Source organism: Otolemur garnettii, unplaced genomic scaffold (assembly GCF_000181295.1).
Source record: "Otolemur garnettii isolate 467f Iridium unplaced genomic scaffold, OtoGar3 scaffold00062, whole genome shotgun sequence".
Classification (NCBI taxonomy): domain Eukaryota; kingdom Metazoa; phylum Chordata; class Mammalia; order Primates; family Galagidae; genus Otolemur; species Otolemur garnettii.
The window spans coordinates 8,941,727-8,949,032 of NW_003852457.1; positions in this window are offsets into that span (position 1 = coordinate 8,941,727).

Sequence of the window (7,306 nt, forward strand, 5' to 3'; positions counted from 1 at the left end):
CGGCGCCCCGCGCCCGCCCCGCCCGCCGGCCGGGACCGCCCCGCGCCCGCCGCCCCCAGCCCGCTGGTCCCCGCCCCTGGGTCCGCTCACCCGGGGGTCCAGGTCAGGCAGGGCCGGGGGCGTGGCGGGTGCGCTGTGGAGCCAAGTCCTAGGGCTTCCGAGAGGGGCTTGGCGGAGGGCTCAGACCCTTGCTCCCCACGACCCCTCGGACGCCCGCGGCTCCCAGCAGCCAGCGCGGTCGGAACAGACCCCAACTTGGGGCCTTTGGAGTCCCTCTCAGGACTGTGGTGTCTGAATGGATGGTCGGGGTAGGTGTCTTTGTGGGGCGGGACCCAGTCAGAGCCACCTAGGTGGGCACCTGCCCATTCCTCCTTAAGTCTCCCTAACCCAGCCTTCCTTTCTTCCCCCTCTCTGGGCTGAGGATTTAGGAACAGCTGAGTCCAAGGCCAGTGGAGAAGGCTTGATATTCCATTGGCCCTGCCCACTCCCCCAGCCCATGGCTGCACCACCAGGTCCAACCTGGAACCACCAGAAGAGGCAGAGGCCGCCTGGACCAGGCTGTGCACAGCCTACTCCCCACCAGGTAAGACAGGTGGCCTCACTCCCACCCCACTCTCTAACCTGGTCCCAAAGTGGCATTTTGTAGAAGAGACAGCTGAGTCTTGAGTGGACACAGACATCAGCAAAGTCACAGAGCTGATGCTAAACTTGGTTTCAAAGAATTAAGCACCTAAAAAGCATCAGTTTCTATCTGGTTCACTGCTGTATCTCCAGTGTCTGAAACAAATTCAAACACACAGCTGATTCAATAAATATTTGTTAAATGAATAAATGACAGAACATTTATTAGGCGTTTACTTTGTGCCAGGTTCTCAATGTACAAGAGACGAGTAGGACAAGTTCTCTGGGGCTTCATGGCTCTTAGTTCTGTTTGTGTGTCCATGTGTGTGAACATGTATCTGTGCACATGTGCATGAGTGTGTGTGTGTGTCTGTCTGTGTATGCATGTGCTTGTGTCTGTGTAAGTATGGATAGATCTGTCTGTGTGTGAACATGTATCTGTGCATATGTGTATGTGTGCATGTAAACCTGAGTGTATGTGCATGTCTGTGTATACATGTGTCTGTATGTGCATGAGTGTGTGTATGTCTGTGCAAGCATGTGTGGGTGTCTGTGTGTAAGTCTGGGTCCATGGGTCCATGTGTCTGTGTGCACATATATCTGTTCGTGTGTGCGCATGTCTGTGTACATGTGTCTATGTGTGCATGAGTGTGTGCACGTGTCTCTGTGTGAGTCTGTGGGTGTGTGTTTGTGTGTATATGCATGTGTCTGTGGGTACACATGTCCGTGTGCATGGGTGTGCCCAATTCAGTACTCTCTTCTCCAAACACATTTCCTGACCTCAGGCACACCAGCTTTTCCAGCTTGGAGGATTGTTTCTACCTCTTGGCAGATGCTGGCAAGCGCTAACAGGCCCATTGTTCCTTTCTTCATCAAGCTATTCTTTTCTTTCTCAGGACATTTGTCTTAAGAAATTCAGAGGACCACCAAAAGGAAGGACCTGGTCACTGGGACAGAGGCCAGCTGTCCACAGGGTGTTTACCATATAAATTGTGTTCTGAGATGGAGCCTGGGAATACTGTTTTTAGTTGTTACTCCAGGAGAATCTTACAGTGCAGCCAGTTTCATAAACACTGGTCTATTTTTGATGAATAACCATTCCCATGTCCCTCCTTAAGAAAAACTTATTTTTCTGTTTATAAAATGCCAGGCTGTAAGGTGTCTCCCAGTTTTATAAGGACATTTTGGGACATCTCACATGTATGCAGTGCTAAGATACTGCCAGACATTCTTCTTGGTCTCCAATGGGTATTAGCTGATTAATCCTAATAGCAACCACATTAAGGTCCAAACTGGGCATTATTGAATTTCCCATATGAGGAAGCTGAGGCATAAAATGGCAAATCCCTTGTTCAAGGACACACTGATGGCAAAACATGAATCTGGGATTCAGGCCCAGATGATTCGACTCCAGAATCAAATTTATTAGCCACTATTGCTCAAAAAAAAGCACTTTTCATTATATGTTTATTGAAAGTGATGTTAAAGTGGTATTGCAGGAGAAAACATTATTTTGTTCATGTAAATACATTTTGCTTGCATGCTGCAATGTAGTAGGAAATGATGCATCCTGACCACACATCAAGATTTGGTTGGTTTCCTCTGGAAAGACAAGCACATGGGACATGGGAAAACGTTGGGGGGGGTTGTATGGGGGGGACGACAAAGCATCTGATATTCCAGAAAATTAATAATTGTTTGATTTTTTTTTAATGTCCTGAATGCTCAGCTGTGATTTGTGAGGTGAGAGGCATGCCCATGGAGACAGCCACACCTTGCTTTGGGCACTATTGTTCTGGAAGTTGTACAGACCCATGGTGCCCCCACATACACACACACCATCCTCGATGAGCCCTGACCGCCCCCCCCCCCCGGAACCCTCCTAATACTGAAGAAGTCCCCTGCAGAGAGTTGACAGAGGGGGGAGTCAGTGCCCATTCACTGCAACACCCTGGGAAGGGCAGGTCCTTGTGTGGACACAAGACCAAGCTGTGGAAATATAAAATGAGCTCAGTGAAAGGAAGTGCCGGATTCTTTCCTATGAATGAGGTCAAACTCTCCTGGGAGCTGAGACTTGATTATTTTGCACAAATCTGAGGAGAATTCACTCCTAGTAGGACCTTGCTCTCTCCTTGAACCACAGATTGAAACTCAAACATCGCTAATGTGCTTCTTTTCTGTACCATAGAAACAAGGGCCTTTCTCTTCCCTAGCTCCACCTGAGCACACAGCAGGCCATATTCTAACATCATCAGGGACCAGTCAGACAGGTTGGGTTATACTGAGAAACAAGTGATGCTCACTCAAAGCTTGATGGCTGGGGCAGTACAGAGCTATTTCTCACACATGCTACATGTCCACTGGGGGTCAACAGGCGTGTTCTGCTGCTGTGGTCGCTCAGAGCACAGCCAGAGTGAATGTGGCTGACAGCTGTGCCAAAGAGAGCTATTTCTCACACATGCTACATGTCAACTGGGGGTCTCCCCTTGCCATTAGATGTCCAGCCTAGAAGTACTATTTCCACTCAAAGTGCACTGGACAGAGAGTGCCATGTGGATGCCCCCAGCACAGCGGTGGGGTGGGAGGTGAAGTCTACCATGTGCTGGAAGAGGAAGGACGGAGATGTTTTGCAGACCAGCACTCTTGATCAGCACAGCAAATTTGGGTTTTATTTCAAACTCACCCACACCCCCAAATGCCATACTCCCCTGGGGTAGCAATGCAGGTGTTGATGAATTCTGGTTTCAACCAAAATCATTGAGGCTGGATCTTGGACGTCTGTTCCACCTTCCCAGGAGCTGGGTGGGCAGGGAGGCAGGGCCTCCACGACACTGAGCCTGAGCAGGGGCCGTGTGGGTCTTGTTCTCACCCAGTCACTGGCCTTTAGGTGCTGAGTCCCCAAAACCCACTGATGGCCCCAATCAGGCTGAGAGACAAAGTAGAGGGCTGATTAAACCCCCAAAACCCAACTCGGACTCAGGCCTCAGACCTGACTATGTGTGGCTTTAAAGAGACAACAGAGATATTTGTGGCTATTTATTCACTAGCCACCAGCTCCACTGTTGGACACCTGAGTGACAGCTGGCAGCCCCATAGCCCACTGCCTCTGCACATGGCACATCCATCCTCAGGCAAGTGAGGCCACTGCAGTGCCCTAGAGACCCAGGGAGACTCAAAGTCGACAGGCCAGGCCACCACCTGCCCTCTCTGGGCAGGAAAGGTGAGTCTCTATGAGAAAGAAGGGAGAGATGGTGCCAGGGTAAAAATGTGAGAGAGACAGAGACAGAAAGTGTGGGGGGGAGAGAGACAGAGACAGGGAGACAGGGAGAGAGCGAGACAGAGAGAGGGAGGAAAGGAGACAGAGAGAGAAGGAGAGAGAGACAGGAGGAGAGAGGGAGAGAAACAGAGACACAGAGAGACAGAGGAGACACAGAGAGACAGAAGGGGAAAGAGACAGAGATGGGAGAGAGAGACAGAGAGAGGGAGAAAGACGGGGAGGTAGAGATGGGAGCAGGAAAGAGACAGAGAAGGAGCAGAGAGAGACAGAGACAGGGAGAGACACAGGGAGGGAGAGAGAAGGGGAGAGAAACAGAGAGAGGAAGAGAGACAGGGAGGGAGAGGGCAAAAGAGAGGGAGAGAGAGAGACAGAGAGAGATGGGAGAGAGACAGAGACAGGGAGAGAGACAGGGAGGGAGAGATGGGAGAGGGAGAGACACAGAGAGAGGCGAGGAGAGAGAAAAGAGTAAGAGAGACAGAGATGGGGGAAAGAGACAGAGACAGGAAGGGGAGATGGGAGAGGGAGAAAGACAAAGGGGCAGAGAGAAAGAGAGAGGTGGGGGAGAGAGAGACAGAAGAGAAAGACAGGGAGGGAGAGATGGGAGAGAGAGAGACAGAAAGACAGAGGAAGAGACAGTTTGGGGGAGGAGAAGGGAGTTATAATCAAAATGGAAAACTTTGGGTCTCATATTCTACTATTATTTCTCCTCAAAAGAGTCTAAGAGGGTTCCAGAATTCAAGGATTTCCTCACTGCTGAAATCGCGTGTATCCCATGGGTCCTGAAGCTGACCCAGCCTCGTGGTGAGCACAATGCTAGTCCTACAGCGTAACTATCCACAGGCCTCTTTCTCACTGGTCTCTTCTGCAGAACAAAAACTTCATCTAGGAGGGCTTCCGTTTTTGACTTAATTTAGTTCTCAATACCTGTGCCACATATGCTCTAAAATACGAAAGTGCATTGGCCTAATCCTCCTCGTGACCTGTCAGGCAGGAGCACCCTTATGGTGCCTGTTGGATTGTCCAGGAAATGGGGCACAGAGAAGTTTGGTAACTTGCCAGCAGTCACACAGTCAAGGAGGTGGAGCAGGATTAGACCCAGCCAGTCAGACTCCAGAGCTCAGCTTTCTTTTTTGTTTGTTTGTTTTTTGTTTTTGAGACAGAATCTCATTTTACTGCCCTGGGTAGAGTGTCGTGGCGTCACAGCTCACAGAAACCTCAAACTCTTGGGCTCAAGTGTCTCTCTTGCCTCAGCCTCCCAAGTAGCTGGTACTACAGGCACCTGCCACAATGCCTGATTATTTTTAGAGACAGGGGTCTGGCTCTTGCTCACGCTGGTCTTGAACTCCTGAGCTCAAGCAATCCACCCATCTCGGCCTCCCAGACTGCTAGGATTATAGGCGTAAGCCACTGTGCCCAGCCAGAGCTCAGCTTTAAACCTCAACTCTGAACTGCCTCTGCTGCCAATGAACTATCCTAACACATATTTTTTTCTTTTACTATAGTCAAGATTAATTTTTCCTATTTTCAACCGGCATGATGCTAATAACTTGATCCTTAGTCACAAATGCTAAGGCTGGTGAATCATTAATCTCATTAACCTCTCTGAGTATTCACACTATGTCCAAACAGTGGCTTAAAACAACAGTCATGTGACACATGAACCTACAATTACACAGCCCCATTGGGGGAGAGCTCCATTCTGTGATGTGGGGGTCCAGGATGTTGGGCGCTCCCATTGGCAGTAGGTGCTGGAGGAAGCTGGGATCATCCTAAGGGTGACTTACTCCCATGCCTGAAGGTTGCTGCTAATGGCTGGCAGAGGGCTCAGCAAGTAGCACCAGCACATGTCCTTCAGTGTGCAGTCAGTCAGAGTGTGACACTAGCTCCTCCCTCCAGTGATCTGTGCTTCCTCACAACATGGCTGCCAGGTTCCAAGCACAAAAGCATCTGGAGACCTTGTCCTGGCTGCTAGAAGCTACACCACCTTTTGAGGCCAAGCCTTGGAAGGCACGTGGTGTTGCTACCATCACCCACATTCAAAGGGACGGAACATAGAATCCACCTCTTCAAGAGAAGAGTGTAAAGAATTTGGACATGTTTTAAAATCCCTCCTCCAAGGGACATATTCCCTGGGCAGTCAGAAGAAATGTCCTCCTACACCCTTGACTATCAAGAGCACGTGGATGCTACCATTTAAGGCTGGCTGTGTGGAGGACTAGCCCCTGCTGGCGCCAGACTCTTGCTTCTGTGGGCATCTTGATTATATTTACATTTTAACTACTGTGTCCCTGTGCAGAGGAGTCTGACCTCTCAAACTGTGGATGGGAGTCCCTTGGGGCAGACACTGCCACTTGCTTACACAACATCCTTTCCTTCCAGGACATGACAGCCTCGATTTGTTCAAATAAAAACAAATTCCTCTTGACCACATTCACCTACTCCAGCTAGAGAAATAAGTCTGGATCAGTCTAACCCAGCCTATGGCAGGTCCATGGATGACCATATTATCTAATCGAGCCAATGGGGCATAGGCAAGGGTCTGCACAGTGAGGCTTGTAGGACCAATTTCCCTCCTTGATTAAAAGGGACTGGTTCCACCAGTCTGGCCAGTTTCCCCTATGTCCTTTCCTTTTGTCCTCTCTGGAATTCAGATGTGATGCCCAGAAGGGCAGCCACCATTTGTTGACTGTGAAGCCACAGGCATGTGGATGAAAGCTGACCAGCAAGGACAGCAGAACAGAACAAGAGAGGAGAGTCCCTGACAGCTGCTGCCTCTGGATCGTGTTATGGGTGACAAATGAACTGCCCCTGTCCTGAGCCACTCCTCCTGAGGTGTCTGCCCTGCATTCCCAATCAATGAGCCTAACAAGCTGCCCACAGAGAAGGGCCGTCTGAGCCACTCAGTCACCACAGAGGCCGGCATCTGCGGCTCTCTGAGTCATTGGGCTCCTGTGAGTTTTTGTCATCTCAGCCGGAGATCAAGGATGATGTATCTTCCTGCTTATACCTTCTGAGCAAGGGGCTTTTAGTGACTGTCACTAGCAAAACTGTGTGCTGCCCTGACACCCAGTCCAGCACTTACACATGGATGCACCGGTGAGCATGCGGTGGCCTCTCTCCACAGCTCGCACGGCTGGCAGCTGTCACTTTGTGCAGGGCTCCTAGGGAGAAGAGCAAGGGCCTTGTCCCCTCAGGATGGTGGGGGCAGGAGGGAGTGTCCTTGGCCACTGGCCAGCCTTGCTCGCAGACAATCACCATCAGCAGCAGTGCTCTGTGTGGTTGAGGAGGGGTGTGTGCACCCCTGATAGGCTCAAGGCCTCAAGCGCCTCCCTGTCAGACCCACATCTGCTCAGCTGAGGACCTAGCTGAGCCCTGCCTGCTTCTCTCTGGCCGGGCTTCCACTCAGCA